The 19,959-nt window shown below is 49.5% G+C and overlaps 1 protein-coding gene across 1 annotated transcript in view; it reads left to right on the forward strand.

Moving 5' to 3' along the window:
* The window catches only part of LOC144754699 (uncharacterized), a 73,553-nt gene that overhangs the window by 49,971 nt on the left and 3,623 nt on the right, over positions 1-19,959 (forward strand). The window lies entirely within an intron of this gene.

Genomic DNA, 19,959 nt, shown 5'->3' on the forward strand with positions numbered 1-19,959 from the left:
AATACACTTCCATTTACACTAAGGGCTAGCCTTGGTCCACAGGTTGGTACTTGTGCAGATCTGTTATTGCACCGGGCTGAGGGCTTGTGAACCCCAAGAAACCCTTGTAGGGGCTGGGTTTAGGCCCTGTGTTCTAAGACCATGTCTGTCCCTTTTTCTTGAGTTTGTCTACATTGGATTGGATCTCATCCTAATGTGTCAGGATGTAAAGGAGTTCAGGTATGATATCGTACTTGGCTAGGTTCACTGTGACTTCCTGTGGTGCTATAGTGTTGGGCTAGAGTTTGGCTTTTATTCAGCATGAGGCTGTGTTGGGGGTACCTCCTGGGACAGGTATAGTCTGAACCCACTGCATGGGGTGTGAATGAGCAAACATAGCAAGAGTTGGGGGGATGCTTTGCTCCCCACTGAGATCATGTGTTGATACCAGGTGTGCTGTAGTAGTGCGCTATGTAATCGTTGTATGACGTGAAGTTCTATATTAAACGGTTTAGATCCCGTGGCACAAGCTGGACCACTTTACCTGGTTTCCTTTGCTGAAACTTGTCCTGTTCCTGTACTGTGACTCATAGCTGAAGAAACATAAAAGCACATAGGGCAAAAAACAATACACAAGTGAATGTGAGAAGTTGGCCTGGCATATGCTGTCCACTATTCTAGTGGGCACCTTGCACCAGTCCAAACGACCCTTATTAATGGTAGGTTTAAAACAACCTTTATAGAAAGCTATCCTAGTGGTAGCTGTGGAGAGCAGCCTTCAGGCTAAATCCTGAAGGAATGTAAAACAGCTTGTTTTACCAGTCTATAATCTTGTGAATGACCAAATGAAAGGAGAACCACACCATGTGTATATATATATAAAATATATGTATTTATTCTAAACACATCCCTCCAGTCTCTTTATGAGGCTAGAGGCAAAAGTACATTCAGTAAAATTAATTAGCACACAGTAAATTACCATAATATACGTTGAGCCCTAGGGGCGTACCAAACCATATATTAAGAAAGTGGTATAAGAACCATGACTGACATGGAGACCAGGCCTAGAGCCTGTAGAACTCCTGGGGCCACCAGGAACCACCCAAGGTAGTGACACAGGGGACCCACGGGGGACGTGTGCAGTGTCTGAACACAGCAGCGAATCACCATTAATTTCTATGGGGAAAGTCGCTGTTGGAGTTTTAGAGATAATGGACACTTAGAAGAGGACTTAGAGCAAACCCCTTAGAAATAGGAGGTTCTAGAGTCAACACCCACAGGAGCACCGGCGTACTCGAGTTAGCTCACCCAGGGAAGCCGGGTGCTTGGGTGTCTTTTCGTGTTGGGTTTCGTCGTCGATTTCAATGGCGATCTGCTGCAAAGTGCTGCTGGCGTCCAAGTGGAAAGTGTCCAGGTGAATCCAATGCTGGATCGGAGATGTGAAGAACTTGAAAGCAGAGGGGACAGAGTCTGGGTCACTTGCCAGTGACCAGGAAGGCAATGAGCGTACGCCCACCGATGTCGGGTACTTGGAAGTGAACAAGGTAAAGCTGCGTCTTCAGCCACGAGGATCAGGAGGCGTCAACAACAACCAGGTACTGGATTCGAGCTGTCCCACGAAGAATGTCGAGTGCTGTGGTGTCGGTTTCCGGATTGGACCCAACAAGCCTTGGCAACAGCAACCCATGCTAAAAGCAGAGATTGGCTTTGGTGCAGACCAGCATGGGTCGGTGGGGAGTCAGGGCATGTCTGGAGCAACCTGGGAAGCCCAAAGGAAAGTAGAGTTACCTTCATGGGGACCCAATAGTCAACGGACCAGGGATCGCGAATTGGCCTCGAGCAGAAATGCTAGAAGCGGGCACGGAACACTTTTGGAGTGTAGGCCCACAATCTTCGGTGCAGATGGTACTCTGTGCTAGGACTACAGGTAGCCCAATGCACAACTTCAGGAAAGCTCGGGAAGTCGATGTACTAGCAAATGTGCACAGTGTCTAGGAGTTCCGGTCCCACGTCACTTGTGAGGGCTGGAGGTCCCAGCTTTGCTGGGATCTCGTGTCGGCCTCAGAGAAGTCTGGAAGTCTATGTCCTGAGTCGCAAATACTTCGGATTCCGGCAGGAGCTTCGAAAATGCAGACCGGCAAGATGCTTCTTTGGTGCCTGTTTGAACAGGGGAGTCACTCCTTGACCCGAAGGGAGATTCTTCCGTCTTCTAGTCGTGTAGAATGTAGAAATTCCAGGATATATGTATCAGAGTTTCATCCAGGTGTAATCTAAAGTCCTGTTGCCAGGGGTCCCTTACTTATACTAAAGAAAGGGGTTGGACATACTCTGGGGACCCACCTATGGGAGGGTCTAGGAAGAGGGGTAGTTACACCCCTTTCCCTTTGTCCAGTTTCGCACCAGAGCAGGGGCTGAGTGCCCCTGCAACCGGTTTGAACAGGGGTATGCACATGGACACCAAGTGTGCCCCCAGCACTGTCTGAAAAGCATTCTCTGAATGCACCCACCCAACCCCAATACACTAAAACCTGCCTGGGAAGTGGTTATACCTCCCTGTGACAGAAAACATATTGTCAAGGCCTCCCCTGCCGGAGTTTCGTCAAGCCGCAGGAGGTCAGACCTGTGTCTGTGGCTGCAGCATCCGTTTTGTGATGCTAGGGTTCTTTTAAATTATTACCGGTTAGGTCAGTGGATACATGTCTCTCCCTCTAGAATTCTATCCCCTGCTGCCAGGACTGGCGGGGGTGGGGGGGGGGGGCGGTAGGATTCCAAAATGTTTGACACCAAATATGACATGTTACCATGCAGCCATTCAAAAGTTAGCATTTACCGCGAGGTTATAATGCACTTAAGAGTATATGGTCTGGCTGCATCACAGAACGGCCTCAGAGAATAGGCTCCGAAAGCTGCAGAGGGGTCCAGCTCATGCATGGGCACCCTCTCACACAAAACCAAGCACTCTGCCTTCAGGATTCATAAGGCCTGCCATAGGAGTGACTGATAGGTTTATATGTGTCAGTGATTAAATGTAGATATAGGTAGCATATATCTTAGTAATGGGTGCATGCACCACCTTACCCAGGCTGCAGTAGCAGACCTATGCTGCCATTTTGGAAGGCTTCCCAGGGGTGGAATAATACATGCTTCAGCCCCTGGTAGGCCTCTGGCGTACCTATGCCCTTGGTACCTAAGGTACCATATACTAGGGACTCACAAGGGTATCCCAGTAACCAATCTGGAGTGTACCTAAAGTACATGCAATAATTTTAGAGATGAAGCAGCTAGGCTGGGGTCCTGAATAGCAGGGCCCCAGCCAGACTAAAGTCGAGAAACAGTGAAACACCAGCAAAAAATGGGGGTAACCATAGTAAGCAGATCCTACTCTCCTACAGTGAATATTTTTAGTCGGGATATGAAAGAGTCGATGTAATGTCCGGGGGTAGCCCTTGGGGCGCTCCTATCTGAAAAGTGTTCGCAAAGTCCAGTGGAAGCCCCACAGGCGCTTCTGTCCCCAAAGTGTAAATAGTTTATATTAGAAAAAGTTTGGAATGATGACTCCTTTGATGGTTGTTGTAGTGATGAGTACAAGCGAATATCTGGCAAGTGGTACCATGACTCTTTCACTTTGACCTTGACAGCTTTGGGAGTTGAAAACACTACTTTGAAGAGCTGTTCAAACTTGCGTTCTTTCCCCTGGCGATGAAAGTTGTGGATCAGGACTCGGTCCCCGGGCAGCGGTATGGTGTAGAGTAGACCCACGGAGGTGCGCACCGCCTTCCTTTGGGTAACCTGTTTAGAGAGGAGTCTGCAAGTTTTGGTCAGTTCAGAGAGATATAGATACATTTCATTACCTTAGGCCTCGGAGCTGGACTCTGCGCTTAGTTTGGTTCTGCTCTAAGGTATTGGCTTCGGAATTGATCTACCAGTGACTAGCTGAAAGGGGGACGGTTAGATGGTGGTCTCTGCTTGGTCTGACACTTAAATGACACTGGACATGATGTACACCAAGGGTCTCATTTAGATTTTGGTGGACAGGTTACTCCATCACAAGCATGACGAGTATCCCGCCCGCCACATTAGAAGTGCATTTAATCCAGTGACAATTGTAGTAAGATGGACTGGGATATCTGTCACATTTGTGATGCAATAACCAGGCTGCCAAAATTCAAATCAATCTTCAAGTCTGCAACCAATGTTGTAGCAGAGAGAACCAGTGTTTGACTTGGCCCTTTTTGCAGGGTCATACCTGAACTTTTTTCCTTCCTCCTGTATTCTGTCTGACCTGTTTTTGTTGGTTATATGACTCTGGGCACTTTACCACTACTGATCAGTGCTAAAGTGCATATGCTCTCCCTATTATAAATTAATGTATGGATTAGTTACTCCATGATTGGCCTACTTGGTTTACTTGCCAGACCCTAGTACAGTGCACTGTGTGTGCCCAGGGCTGCTGGTGGGCTTGCAGCAATGGTTGTGCCACCCACAGAAGCAGCCTGTAAAGTGTGTCTCGGGCCTGCCATTGCAGAACCTGGGTGCAGTGTGGTACTGCCGTGTTGACTGGCAAGTGCACCCACTTGCCAGCCCCTAAACCTTTTCTTTTCTGCATATTAGTCACCCTTTTGGTAGGCCTTAGGGCAGGGTCGATTGTAGGTAAAAGGTAGGCCATGCCCTGATGTGTGTGGCATGTCCTAATAGTGAATTACAGCCGTTTTCGTATTTCACTATTGCAAGGCTACCTGTTCCCCATAGGCCAGAATGGGCAGTTTGATTATAACATTTTGTAATCCTACCTGACTCAGGGAACTAGGTAGAAATTCGAGTTTCGTATGACTGAACTCAGAATGATAAAATACATCTTTTAGTGAAGTTGGTTTTAATATTCTGTGTTTGAAAATACCTCTTTTAGAAAGTAGGTATTTTCTTGCCTAACTATCCAAGCCTGCCTCTGCTAGGTTGTGTATTCCTTGTCTGGAGTTTGAGTGACAGGGTGAGTCAGCACAGTGCTGAATAGACCCATCTGCATGTAGAGTGAGGAAAGGCGAGTACCTGGGACCTGAATAGGGCTGTGCCTGCCTTCCACAATGCTGGCTCCACCTCCTGTGGTGCGTCTGATGTCCCTGGCCCACACTGTCAACGAAGTGCTTCAGGACTGACCAGAACTCGTTTGGACTAGGTACAGACACTCTCTGCCTTCAGAGAACAAAGAAAATAGGTGTATAAAAGAGGGGACTCAGAGCCTAGAAATGTAGATCACTTTTGTGAAACAGGAAGAACCTTTGCTGAGGAGGGGAACCAGAGAGAACCTGAAGGAGGAGACTATCCCTAAGCTGAGTGCTGTTTGGTGGATTGGTATGCAGTGGTTGCCTGACTACCAAATAAAGTAGAAAGGAAATTTGTGCTGCTTTCTTCAACTTGTAAAGGATCTCCAAGGGCTTGGAAATTGATCTTGTCTCCTGCTGAAGTCTCTGGGAAAACAGACTTCACCAACCAGCTCCCCTGAGTTCCCTTGCTGGGAATTTGAAGTGCCTGCTGTTGTGCTGGGCCTTCTGAGAGACTGTGTGTCGCTGGGAGCTGGAAGCACGACTTCTGGAGAAGAAGCATGATGCCGCCACAGCCGCTGTCTTCGCATCACTGAAGAAGGGTGCCGCAGCTGCCGTTGTCTCATTGCATCACCGAAGTGCCTCGCATCAACGGAGAAGAGTATCGCCGTTGCAACAGATTCCGTCGATCACCAGAGAAGCATGTCACAGGGCCTGTCGCGGCTCAGAAGATTCACTGAGTTGCCGCACGGCCGTCAGGCGTGCACGCATCGCCTCATTGTTGTTGCATCAAGTAGAAGACGCATTTTGTTTCATTGCATCGGATCCTCATCGCAGCACGGCATTGCGGGTCGCATCGCCACAGAAGCGCAGTAAGAAACCGACGCATCACCTCCCCAAGCAGATAAGAACCAACGCATCACCGTCCCCTACGCAGCAGTAGGGAACTGACGCATCACTGTTCTTGCATGTAAGGAACAGACGCATCACCTTCCCTGCAACTCTTTTGTTGTATAGCATTACGCATCCAAAGGTACATTGAAGGTAACGTAAAGTGTTGCATTTACCATCTAAAGAGAACTAAGCTATTTCTACCATTCTAAAGTACAGTATTGTGGATGTTTGTCGTTTTTGGTCTTGTGTTAAGTCTATATAAAGATACTTATTTTTGATATACAACCTGTGTGGTGTCCATCTGTAGTGTTGTCACTGTACTACTGTATGTGTTCACAGATGCTTTACACACTGCCTCTGAGATAAGCCTGCCTGCTCGTGCCAAGCTACCAAGGAGGTGAGCAGGGGTTATTTTGGGCATGTAGCCCCTTACCCTGACTAGACGCAAGGGTCCCTATTTGATCAAAGGTACCTACCTCTGCCAACTAGACACCCCCAAATCTAATAACAACCAGCAATAAAGGATGGGGGCCTAGAAGCAGCTGCAGTCCCAGAGGCACTGGAAAGGGAATCTGAGTTTGAGAGAATGTTGTGGCTACGCCCTTAGGATTCAAAGTACGAGAGCGCCCTTGGCATAAATCCTATGATGCGGCAGCATGAATGCAATACATGAGAGCTAATAAATGCTACAAGAATCTGATTGAAAGAGCGCATGTCGAATTATTTGCAAACAAATCAAAAACAACTGTAAGCCTTCTAAGGAAATCTTCTGTATTGTGAACAATCTGATTAAACCCACCTCCAGTCCTGGATTAGCGGACACTTCTAACAGCCACTGCAACAAGCTTGGTCAATGATCTTTATCTTTACTTTAACAGGGGTGGAAAAACAGTCAAACCTGTCTCTCTTGAGACAGGGACCTACCACTCGCAATGGGCTACCTTGGAGCAATTGGCTCTACTTGACACAGATTCTATTTCCACTTTAATTCGTCAAGTGAAATCTGGATCTCCGGATAACCCATTTAAACCTGATTATATTTTTCAATTTCAGTAGAGCGTCACACCCATATTTCTAGAATTAGCCAAACTCTTGCTGAGCACAGAAGAAGTATCAATATCATGGAAACATGTCAAGGTTATCCCTTTTCTAAAAAAGTCTTCGCTAGATGCCACTCAGCCAGAAAACTATCGACCCATTTCTGTTCTGTTGTTTCTGTCCAAGGTTGTGGAGAAACATGTAAACAATCTCTTACCAAATTTTTTTAACATAATGAAATATTAGATTGTTCGCAAAATGGATTTAGATCATACAGCTCCGAAATTGCTCTTTTCACAGTTATTGAATGCCTTTGCTGTACAGCAGATGCTGGCAAATCCCAGGCTCTGCACCTCCTGGATTTAAGTGCGGCCTTCGACACTGTCTCACATGCAATAATATTAACTTCTCTCACCGACCTGGGGGTACAGGGCAAAGGTCTGGCCTGGTTTACCTCCTTTTTAAAGGAGCGGTCCTTTCAATTTATGCCCCACACCCCTCCCTTTGCCTCATCCCAAAGAGGACTGGCTCCTGGCATCCCTCTGGGTTCGGACCTCAGTCCTGCCCTTTTTAATATTTCTTTCAGACCTCTAGCGGAGGATAAATCATTTATAATCATACTATCGTAATGGTGCCCCAGGGGTGGGAAGGGTGAGAGGGAAAGTGATGTGAGAAAAGGAATGTGCAGAATTGGTCAATTGTGCAAAATAAACAATTAATGCATCATGAAATATACAACAGATCAGTCTGGTTAAGGAAGAATAGCCAGTAGCGCAGTTGAAGCAATCAATGCTCAATACAATGTCAAATAACCATGCCGGCAGCACATATATTAATATATTCAATGCTGGGAGCGCAAGCTGGTTGAAGGTGGTATCCGTCGACGTTTCGACCCCCAATTAGCAGGTTAGGTACACATGAGAGCTTAAAACGGGGTCTTCATCAGGACGCAGAGAGTGAAGTGGGGCAAGTGATTCTATAAGAGAGGAAATTGAATCAATAGATAATATATTACAAAAGTTAAATAGCGCACTAGAAGGCGCTAAACTCAGCAATATTAATTAATTAATTGCCATGGGCGTAGGAGAATGAAAGGTGAGATTTAAGGTTAACCACACCCACCCGACTGATACAGTGAATTATCAGTGGTTCAGTATGTGAAGAAATACCACTCACTTCTCACTGAGCTAAATGCATTCTCCCAAGTGTAGCTATGGCTAAGGATCGATTAGTGTAAGTATTGTGTAATTATTTCCCTGTCAGCAGTCGACTGGCTTTTGTGCGTATCTAAAAACTTTGTGTTAGAAATGGGATTTCTGGCTAGCTCAGACTTGCTCCAAAGCGAGGCAGAAACCACCACTCTAGTCAGGATAATGGAGTTACACTTCTAAAATAACCCCTGCTCACCCCCTTGGTAGCTTGGCATGAGCAGTGATGCTTATCTTAGAGGCAGTGTGTAAAGCATTTGCACATAACCAACAGTAAAACAGTGTACCCACTACAGAAGGACACCACACACAGTTTAGAAAAATATCCAATTTTTATATACTAAAGACTAGACCAAATACGATAAAAATCCACAATACTATACTTCAAAATTGTCACTTATCCAAATCTTCCTTAAAAAAAGTTCCTTGATGTCGATAGCTCCATCCGGGCCTATCACGATGTCGTGAACAACAAATCCAAAAACTGTTCTGGCTGACAGTGGGGTCGCAGGCCAACTACGGGGTCGGTAAGACCCGCAAACAGTACCTTTCAGAGATGCAGGGTGATGGGGTCCTTGAAGTCACTCGTGTTGCAGGTCGAACTCCTTTCTGATGGAATCCGGAGCGCTGGCGCCAACAGGCATCAGGTGCTGCGGTGTGAAGCGCTGCGGTATGGCGTGCGGTGTCCCCAGGTCTCGGTGCACACAGCGGCCCGGTGGTGGTATCAGATGGTGTTGTCGGTGAGACCACGGTCGCGGTGCGGGATGGAGGTGGTGCTCGTCACTGTGCTAGTAGGTCACGGTGCAAGCAGCGGTTTTGTCGTTGCTGAAGTGCTGTCTTCGGCTGATGAACTGGAGTCAATGGCGCCGACGTCGGTAGGCCAAGGCTGTGGTGTGGGATGATGGCGGTGCGTTGTGTAACTTACGAGCAGTGCCCCCGAACTGTGGTGCAGGCAGTGGAATCAGTTTTGGCGGGAAGTGGCGACATCAGGAAGGCCACGGCGTTGTCGTGTAGTGAGGTGGTGCAGAGTGTGGGCCCACAGGTCGTGGTGCGAGCAGCAGCTCGGTGATGGCGTCAGCAGGTGTCGTCGGTGAGACCAGGGGCGTGGTGGCAGTGCCCTCTGAGGTGCCAAAGCTTCGCATGAAGTAAGGCAGTGCAGAGTGCGGTGCCCACAGGTCACAGTGCGAGCAGCGGTTCGGTGATGGCGTCATCAGGCCTTGTCAGTGAGACCAGGGTCGCAGTGTGCCGTTGCAGCGGTGCCCTCTGCGGTGCCTTCAGGACACGGGTTCGTCAGGGTCATCATAGACGTCGTCAGGTGGCAGTCTTTGGGTGGCATCATAAAACACACAGTCCCCAGTGCTGCGGGTCGAAGAACCTGAAGTCTTTGCTGTTCCTGAGACTTCGTGAAGAGGGGGTCAAGCTCTACGTCAAGCCCTTGGAGAGTCTCACCAATTCGGTTGCAGAAAGTCCAGTCCAGGCCTTTCACTGCCCAAGACAGAAGCAGCCACTGCAGGTCAGCCCAGCAAAGCCCGCAGCAAAGTGGTCGGTCCTTTCAGCAATTTCTCTGGCTCTCCTTCTGTGCAGTCTTCTTGATCCGGTTGAGTTCTAAAGTTCAGGGTTCTGGGACCCAGCATTTGTACTCAAAAATCCTTTGATCTTCCAGGCAGAGGGTCTTTGTGTCCGGCCAGAACCAGTTGGGCCTTCTCTGGCGTGAATTCCTGGCAGGAGATGGAGACGGCTTTGTCAGAGGCAGACGAGGGCCTTTGAGGTGCAAGGAAATCTCCTCCCTATTCCCCTATCGCAGCCCAGGTCTATTTAGCCCTTTCCTGACCTACCAAGACTATCAGGAGACATCCTGCTCCCTAGCAATTTGTCGTCCAAAAACCAGGCAGGCAATCCACATTCCAGCAGAGGCAAGCCGGATGACCAAGTAAAATAATACCCACTTTCTAAAAGTGGCCTTGATGAACTCAGAATGAAAAGGGCACCCTCGCTAAAAGCTGCGTCTTTAGACGCCGAGTTCAGGCATACCAAACTTCCTTCACCTATACCTTTCTCGGGCTACGTACGTGGGTGGCACAATCCGTGCTGCAAGCCCACGAGTAGCGGTGGACTCACAAGCCCCGATACCCGCAGTGCTCGTTACTGGGGGCTGACGAGCAAGTCACACATCCAATCATAACACAATTTACCACAGGAGCACCAGCACTTTCCCACGGATCAGCAGTGCGAAAAGCATGCAGAAACGTTATACCAGCAAAAACTGAGTCAAAACCGGGAGAGCAGAAAGCAAAACCTCGGGGGAACACGTCAAAAGATGCCAAGTCTAACACACGACCCCTCCAGTTGAATGTAGGGGGAACTACCCACACTCCTGGGAGTTTTCCTCATTAAGGCGGAAAAACAGGGACAGGCCATCTGCGTTGGCGTATTCTGTCCCAGGACGGTGTTCCACCATGAAGTTCTTCCCCTTAAGGGGAGCACCTCAGCAATTTTGGATTCTCCCCCTCATCTGCATTAACCATCTGAGGGTCTGTGGTCGTTCTGATCTTAGAAGTGAGTACCAAACAGGTAGGGCCTCAGCTTCTTCAGTGACCAGACCACTGTGAAAGCTTCCCTTTCTTGGCACTCCACCTTTGCTCCCTGGGGAGTAGTCTTCTGCTAAGGAAGACTTCTGGCTGGTCTAGGCCCTTTTCGTTCAGTTGTGAGAGCACCGCTCCCACTCCATGCTCTGACGCGTCGGTCTGCACAGCAATTTCTTTGGAGAAGTTGGGGGCCTTGAGCATGGGGGCCGTGCACATGGCGGCCTTCAGGGTATCAAACCCCTTCTGGCAGGACTCAGTCCAGATCACCTTTTTCGGCTGCTTCTTGGAAGTCAGCTCAGTTATATCCTTATGCCATATCCCTTAACAATACTCCGGTAGTATCCGGTGAGTACTAAGAAGGCCCTCACCTCGGTCTGGGTCTTGGGGGGGCTCCCAAGCCAGAATGGTGTTGATCTTGGGCTGTAGGGGTGCCACCTGGCCGCTCCCTACCTGGTGTCCCAAGTACACCACTGACCCCTGCCCGATTTGGCCCTTACTGGCCTTAATCGTGAGGCCTGCCGTCTGCAGTGTCCTCAACACTTCCCCGAGGTGTTGTAGGTGTTCGTCCTATCTGGAACTAGACACCGCAATGTCATCCAGGTATGTGGCGCTGAATTCCTCCAACCCGGCCAACACCTGGTTGACCAACCTCTGAAACGTGGCAGGGGTATTCTTCAAGCCGAAGGGCATCACGCAGAACTGGTAATGCCTGTGTGAGGTCGAGAATGCGAATCTTTCTTTGGCCCCCTCGGTTAGGACGTACTCCGGAATCTAGCCGTTCCCAACCGGTCGATGAGCTCATCGGCTCGGGGATGGGGTTACTTGAGTCCGCGTGACGACATTGAGGCCCCGATAGTCCGGCATTCACCGCAGTTCCGGGGCGGCGCCGGGTGCCGTGTCCTTCGGGACCAAGACCATGGGACTGGCCCAGGGGGCTGCTGGACGGCTCAACCACCCCTAACGCCAACATCTTCCAGACCTCCTCTTTGATGCTAGCCTTGACCTGGTCAGCCAACCGGTAAATCTTATGTTCCACCGGGGGGCTGTCACCGGTATCCACGTCGTGGGTACACCAGTGAGTAACACCGGGGGTCAAGGAAAACAGGGAGGCAAACTGCTCCAACAACTGGTGACACTCGCTCTGTTGCTCCGCGGTCAGGGCCAGGGAGAGGGTAACACCATCCACCGGACCATCCCCCTCTTTGGCAGAAGGAGGTCTGGGAGAGGCTCACTCTCTCTCTCTCTGTCACCAAGAGTATGCTCACTTCGGACATTTTGAAGTGGGGCTTGAGGTGGTTCACGTGGAGGACCTGCAACGGGTTCCAAGGATTCTGAAAATCCACCAGGTAGGTGACCTAACTTTTGTGCTCCACACCTCAAAGGGCCCTGTCCACTTGTTCTCCAAGGCACAAGGTTCCACAGAGGCCACAACCCACACTTTCTGTCCAGATTGAACCTCTACCAGAGTGGCATTCTGTTCATACCACTGCCTCATTTCTTCCTGGCTGGCCTTGAGTTTCGTCTGAGCGTGTTTCCTGAAGCGGGCCGTTTGGTTGCGGAAGGTCTGCACGTAGCTGAACACATCCTGGGTTGTCTTCTTGGGAGCGGCCTCCCAGCCCTCCTTCACCAAAGTGAGCGGTCCTCGCACGGGGTGACAGTACAAAAGCTCGAAGGGGCTGAACCTGAGAGACTTCTGGGGTACCTCCCTGTATGCGAAGAGCAGGCATGGTAAGAGGACGTCTCACTTACGCCTCATGGGTTCAGTGAGACACTTGATCATGCTATTTAAGGTCCTGTTTAACCTTTCCACCAGACTGTTACCTTGGGAGCGGTACAGGGTGGTGAACTTGTACTAAAAACCACACTCCTTCCACACGGATGTAATATAGTTTGATATGAAATTGGTCCCCCTCTCGGAAACTACCTCTCTGGGAAACCGCACGTGGGAAAAGATCCCCATTAGCGCTCGGCTCACCACTGGCGCCGTCGTTGTCCTGAGAGGGATTGCCTCCGGGTACTGGTGGCATGGTCCATCAAGACAAGGATGTACTTTCTGCCCATGGCTGTCTTGAGATCCAGTGGCCCCAGGATTTCCATCCCCACCCTTTCAAAGGGTGTCCCCACCACAGGGAACTGTTGGAGAGGCGCTTTGACCTTCCTCCTACTCTTACCATTCGCCTGGCAAGTTTGGCAAGACCGACAATGCACATCCGACTGCCTTCGTACTTGAGTTCAGAAAAAGTGGGTGACAAGCCGGTCAACAGTCTTGTCCTGCCAAAGGCACGTCGTGAGCCAGACCCAGTAGAAAGGTCCGGTAGCGCTGGGGTACCACCAGCACACGGGCTGATCCATTTTCCACGACCTTAGGGTCGCTGTACAGGAGATCATTCTCTCAATAGATCCAATGTGATCCGGACTGATCACCAGTCGCCTGAGCTGCGGCCTGCCACCGCAGGCCCTCCAGAGACGGGCACTCTTTCTGCTCCCGGCAGAACTCCTCCTTGGTGGAGCCCCCTTCTTGCTGCCAATGGGTCAGCTCAGAGATGTCCCTCAGTACGGCTACCTGCTCCTCTGTAGGCACCTGGGCTTCCCCTTTGAGGTCCGCCTCCTCCCGTGAGAACCTCAGGGGGGGCCATTTTCCTGTGCCCCTTGCCCTTTCTCTTGGTAGGGACCTGGGCCACTGTATCAGGCTCCGGGTCCCTGTGATCCCCCTCTCAGGCCACCATCTACCCAGTGGACACGCATGTCCACTTTGGCAACCCCAACATCTCCAAGTGGGACCTGAGCTCAATATCCTTCTATAAGGACTGCTCCAGGTCGTTACTGAGCAGACAATCGACAGGCATTGAAGGGCTCACACAACTACCCTCAAGGGACCTGAGACCCCCCACACTCAAAGGGAACCTGCGCTGCTAGACACTGGCGCTCTGAATTGTCGACTGCGATAAGCTGGTTGAATGCCCCGGGGACTACCTGCGTCTTAGCGACCAGGTGACACCGGACTGAGGTTACACTGGCTCCATTTTCCCTGAGAGCCTCCACCCTTTTCCCGTTGATGGTCACCCAGGTGCTGTATTTCTTTGTGTTAGGGGGCACCTGGGCTCCTGGGACCATCTCACTGTCCCCTAGTGAGACGAGAGTCATTTCTGCGGGGTCCCCACCCTCCTGTGGGTACTCCTCCTCCCCAAGCACTACGCTAGCCAACACTTTGGACTGTCCACCAGTGGGTGGCTGCGTCTCCTTTGAGCACCTGAGGTCCCCCTTCATGTGCCCTACATGGTCACAAGCAAAAAATCTGCGAGGCCGGTCTCAGCCGGCTTTCCGGTTGAGACCACTTGCTTCTTATCTCCGGGGAGATGGGAACCTTTACTCTGGGTGTTATTTTGGGGCCCTTTAGAGAACTCCTGCATTTTACCCTTGTCCCCCCACCTTTCTGCTGGGGACCCGGCCCCCCCTTTGGCTGAGTCTCTCCCAAACGCTTTCTTGTGGACCCTGGTACTCACCCAGCAGTCCGCCTTCATAGCAAGCTTCCTGAAGACAGTCAGCTTACTATCAACTAGGTGCTGGGGTAGATCTGCAAAACATAGACTGGACAGGTGCTCCCATGCAATCAAATTATAGAGCCTCTGATAATCTGTCACATTACTGTCTTTTACCCAGCCATCCAATGATCGGCAAAACACATCCACACACTCCAACCATGTGTTGGCATCGGACTTCTTACTGGACCTAAACTGGTCCCTGTTCTTTTCAGGATTAAGACCATATTGAGGAAGGCGTCCTTCATGTCTGGATAGGTGAGGTGATACCCCTTACCCAAAGCTATTAAAGTGTCCCTCGCTTCTTCAGGGAAGCGAGGTCACAATCCTGCTCCCCAATTCTCCTCAGGGACCCCATTCATGTGGATTGCTGCCTCGTACCCCTGAAACCACCTTTGTATGTAATCCCCTTTCTTGAATTACTTGCCCACATTCTTAAAGATGTGCCTGATTCTGTCTGCCTGTCTTGACGAGTTGCCGCCACCATCTGAGCCGGGTCTACTCTTTAATTCCAGCGCCATAAGACCTTGCTCATGGTCTAACATTATTTTCTTTTCTTCCATGGCTAGTCTTTTGTTTTCCCTCTCACTTGCCATCCTGAGTTTTTCCAACTCAAACTTCCTTGCCTCCTACCTGTCCTCCAGTTCCTCTGGGGACAGGCCACTGCTGCCTGGCCGGAAGGGTTCCCCCCTCCCAAAAGCACATCCATCCTAGAACCAGACTCCCCCACCTCTCCACTAAGGTCACCAGATTGCCCACTTGCATCTCTGGCTGCTACCCAGGCCCTCAGCGCCTTTTGTCGCTCGTCCTTCCTAGTGAGACCTCTGACTTGGACTTTGAGGTTTTTGCACAAAGGCTTCAATTCTCTCACTGAGTAGAGCTCCAACCTATCCTCCTCATAGGCAATGTCCATGGATGCAACGGATGATGCTATTGATTCCGGCATGATGAAGCAGAAAGTTCACCTGGCAAGATAACAAAAATTGGGCAATAAGAAAACAGGTTAGTATGTGGCACGTAATGGTCTGTGATATGGCAGTAGTGCACACCAATCACTGTAAGTCAAGTGCAAATGCAAGTCCGATCCTCACCGCTGACAACTAGTGATAGAAATGGGATTCATGGCTAGATCAGACCTGCGCCAAAGCGAGACAGAAACCACCACTCTAGTCAGGATAAGGGAGTTACCCTTCTAAAATAACCCCTGCTCACCCCCTTGGTAGCTTGGCACGAGCAAAGAGGCTTATCTTAGAGGCAGTGTGTAAAGCATTTGCACATAACCAACGGTAAAGCAGTGTACTCACTACAGAAGGACGCCACACCAGTTTAGAAAAATATTCAATGTTGATATACTTAAGACAAGACCAAATACGATAAAAATCCACAATTCTATACTTCAAAATCGCCACTTTTCAAAATATGCTTTCAAAATAGTTCCTTGTTGTCGATAGCTCCATCCGGGGCTATCACGACGTCATGAACAACAAATCCAAAAACAGTTCTGGCTGACCGCTGGGTCGCAGGCCAACTACGGGGTTGGGAAGACCCTCAAACAGTGCCTTTCAGAGATGCAGGGCGATGGGGCCCTTGAAGTCACTCGTGTTGCAGATTGAGCTCCTTTCAGATGAGATCCGGAGCGCTGGCGCCAACAGGCGTTGGGTGCTGTGGTGTGAAGCGAAGCAGGGGAGGGCAGCGTGTGGTGCTCTCAGGTCGCAGTGCGAGCAGCGGCTAGGTGGCTGCTTCAGATGGTGTCGTCTGTGAGACCAGGGTCGCGGTGCAAGATGGAGGCGGAGGAAGAGGTGTGGTGCCGCGGCTAGGGAACTGACTCCGGAATCTGGGGATCATGGTTCGATCCCCGGCACCGGCGGCAGATTAGCCCAGCACCATGTGACTCTGGGCAATAGCTTACTTAATCTTCCTGACAGCCCCCAGCCCCTAGAGACCCTAACGGGTGATTGTGCGCTTTACAAATGTGGATTATATATTATATGTGGATTATATAGACGGTGCTCGTCACGGTGCTAGCAGGTCATGGTGCAAGCAGCGGCATTGTTGTTGCTGAAGCACTGTCGTCGGCTGACGAAGTGGAGTCGATGGCGCCGGCGTCGGTAGGCCAAGGCTGCGGTGTGGGATGAGGGTGGTGCGTCGTGTAACTTACAAGTGGTGCCCCCAAACCACGGTGCAGGCAGTGGCGTTGATTTCGGCTGGAAGTGGCGGCGTCAGGAAGGGCACGATGTCCTCTTGTAGCGAGTTGGTGCAGAGTGCGGGCCCAAAGGTCGAGGTGCGAGCAGCGGCTCGGTGATGGCATCAGCAGGCGTCGTCGGTGAGAGCAGAGTTGTGGTGTGGCATTGCAACGGTGCCTTTTGCGTTGCCTTCAGGACACGGGTTCAGTAGGATCTTGGTAGACGTCGTCGGGTGGCGTTCTTTGGGTGGCAGCACAAAACACACTGTCCCCATTGCTGCGGGTCGAAGAACATGAAGTCTTTGCTGTTCCTGAGACTTCGTGAACAGGGGGCAAGCTCTACTCAAGCCCTTGGAGAGTCTCACCAATTTGGTTGCAGAAATCCAGTCTAGGCGTTTCACTGCCCAAGACAGAAGGAGCCACTGCAGGTCAGCCCAGCAAAGCACGCAGCAAAGCGGTCTGTCCTTTCACAGTTTCTTCGGCTCTCCTTCTGTGCAGTCTTCTTGATCCAAATGAGTTCTAAAGTTCAGGGGTCTGGGACCCAGCATTTGTACACAAAAATCCTTTGACCTGCAAGGCAGCGGGTGTTGGTGTCCAGCCAGAACCAATTGGGCCTTCTTGTGCGTGAATTCCTGGCAGGAGTGGAGACGGCTTTGTCAGAGGCAGACCAGGCCCTTTGAGGTGTAAGGAAATCTCCTCCCTCTTCCCCCGTCGTAACCCAGGGCTATTTTGCCTTTTCCTGACCTACCTAAACTATCGGGAGCCCCCCTGCTCCCTAGCCATCTGTCGTCCAAAAACCAGACAGGCAATGCACATTCCAGCAGAGGCACATGGGATGACCGAGCAAAATAATACCCACTTTGTAAAAGTGGCCTTTATGAACTCAGAAGGAAAAGGGTACCCTCGCTAAAGGCTGTGTCTTTAGAGGCTGAGTTCAGGCATACCAAACTTCCTTCACTTATACCTTTCTCGGGCTACGTACGCGAGTGGCACAATCCGTGCTGCAGGCCTACGAGTAGCGGTGGGCTCACAAGCCCCAGCAACCGCAGTGCTCGTTACTGGGGACTGACAAGTAAGTCACACATCCAATCATAACACAATTTACCACAGGACCACCTGCGCTTTACCACTGATCAGCAGTGCGAAAAGCGCACAGAAACGTTATACCAGCAAAAACAAAGTCAAAACCAAGAGGGCAGAAAGCAAAAACTCGGGGGAAACACACCAAAAGATGCCAAGTCTAACACAGTGGTGGCCAGATGGATGTATACCAACGGTTTAAAACTTAACTCCAAAAAAACTGAGATCCAAGGAGTACCCAGCCTAGCTGCCTAGATGCAATTTTACATGCCCTCCAGAACACTACACTGCGCTTCGCTAATCTAAACCTGGCCCACATCCCTCATGATAGCAGAGCCAGAATGAGAGGTTGCTCCTTTCATGTCTTAGCTCTGACCAGATGGAATTCTATGCCCTTAACCTTAGAAAGATTCAATATCACTTACTGATTCGGAAACAGTGGAAGACCCGGCTCTTCTCCATCTGGGCTGATGATTTCGCCTTTCTGCCGCTTTTTTTCTTAGGATCCTTTTATGTCCCTTGCTGATATTGTCTGACACCTAGACACACACCTTCCCCTCAAGGCAGGAGGTCTCCAGGTGTTGTGCATTCTAAGGCTCTGCTCCCCTCTTGTAAAGGGTCAAAGTGCTAACACCCATGCATTAAGTGCCATTATCAGCAGAGGAAATAAGAGACAGTGCACACCAATTCCCAGCCCAGTAAAGGCCTGAAACAGACCCAAATAAAGGAGCGTGTACCTACATGTTCGCCTCTTCTGTTTGTACCTCATAAGTATCTACCTGTGTACTTCCTCCGTTTGTATGCCCCGGGCGAGCTTCTCTAATTACGCTTGTGATCCTTGTACTGCCAACCATGGCATTTGACTATCAGACCATTACCTTATGTCTGCTGTGTGCATCGAGTCACTCCCCTGCTTTAGCTGTCAATGAACCCTGATGAGCGAGTACACAGACATAAGGGAGTATGGAAGGTGATGAACAGGGAGTATGGTAAAGCTGAATGTAAGAAATGTGCAGGGGTGTAAATGCTGCACTCACCCTCAAGCAACGGACATCTTGTCCCACTCTGCCAATGCTCTATCCACCGACAGAGAAGCATGATGGCACCAAATGCAAAAAATTGTCAGATACCCTGGTAAGGTAGAAAAAGACAAAAAGCAGACATGTATTGGCAGCAGAGATATCGCAGGTATATTACTGGTTGTGGTGGAATCTCTATAAAAAATGCTGCAATCTTCCAACAAATGCTTGAACCATCCCTAGGAATGTGGCAAAGATAACTTAACAAACAGAAAAGTAAAGATAGGAGTTGGAACTTCAGCTGCTCCAGTGTGAACTGGAAAGTATTGTCAAGAAGAGTGTGAAAGGAGCTACATTTCTTATATACTTCCTGAAGCGTTACCATTATTATATACTTCATGAAGAGTTTTCTTTGTCATGTAGTCTTGAAAGCGTTACTGCTGTTATACACTTCCTGAAACTGAAGTGACGGCAGCACATCCTGATCCATCTCTTTTTCCACAATCCCTTCTTGTTTAAATGAAATCTTGGCATCTTCCTAAAGCTGTACCTCTAGCAAGCGGGCACTCCATGAGTGCTCTTTCTGTACTAAGTTACTCTGAAAATCACCTCTTTTTCTGAATTAGGTAAGAGTGACATGTTCAATGGAAGATTTAGTTAAATATCTGTGTATGGTGAAATAGCCCTTGGTAACTTTAAAAAATGGTAAAAAAGAGATGTATTTTACAACTAGTTAAATATTGTGTATTCACATTCTCTTACATTTCCATTTAGTGATTTTATATCTCTTTACATCCAATAGGAAACCAGCCTTGAATTCACAAATGATCGTGAATAATGACAGTAATCGTGCAAATCTAAAAAAAACGGTTAGAAAAAATGAGATCCAATATTCAGGAAAAGATCTGCACAGTCAGAGACTGAGGAACCTGAACATGAACTGATACATCCTGGAAGAAGCAGTCCAGAGCAATTCAGTGGATCTAAGAGCCTGAGCTGTGAAGCTCCACGCAACAGGACTAAGAAATGATCTCTAGAAAATTAAGGCAACACCACTGACAAACCACTTCCTGTATAAACAGGCCTCCACCATCAGCTTTGATCATGTGTTCGGTATGAGGTGGATACAGCATTGCTATGCTTCCTGTAATGATGGCAGACCACCATTCAGCACGCTAGGTGTATTATAAACTCTTTCTGTCCAAACCACATGAGCACGAGAAAAACACAAGGGAGTGGAGCCAGACAACTGAAGGGTAAAGGAAAGAGAGGGTCTCTGATCTACAACAGACTGTCCCAATTTGCATCGACCTGAAGGAAGACTAATCTTTACCCGTAAACATGCAAAACCATTCCACAATCTAAAGACATAACCACCTACAAAGAAATGTACTTG

This window comes from Lissotriton helveticus, chromosome 1_1 (assembly GCF_964261635.1).
Source record: "Lissotriton helveticus chromosome 1_1, aLisHel1.1, whole genome shotgun sequence".
NCBI lineage: Eukaryota > Metazoa > Chordata > Amphibia > Caudata > Salamandridae > Lissotriton > Lissotriton helveticus.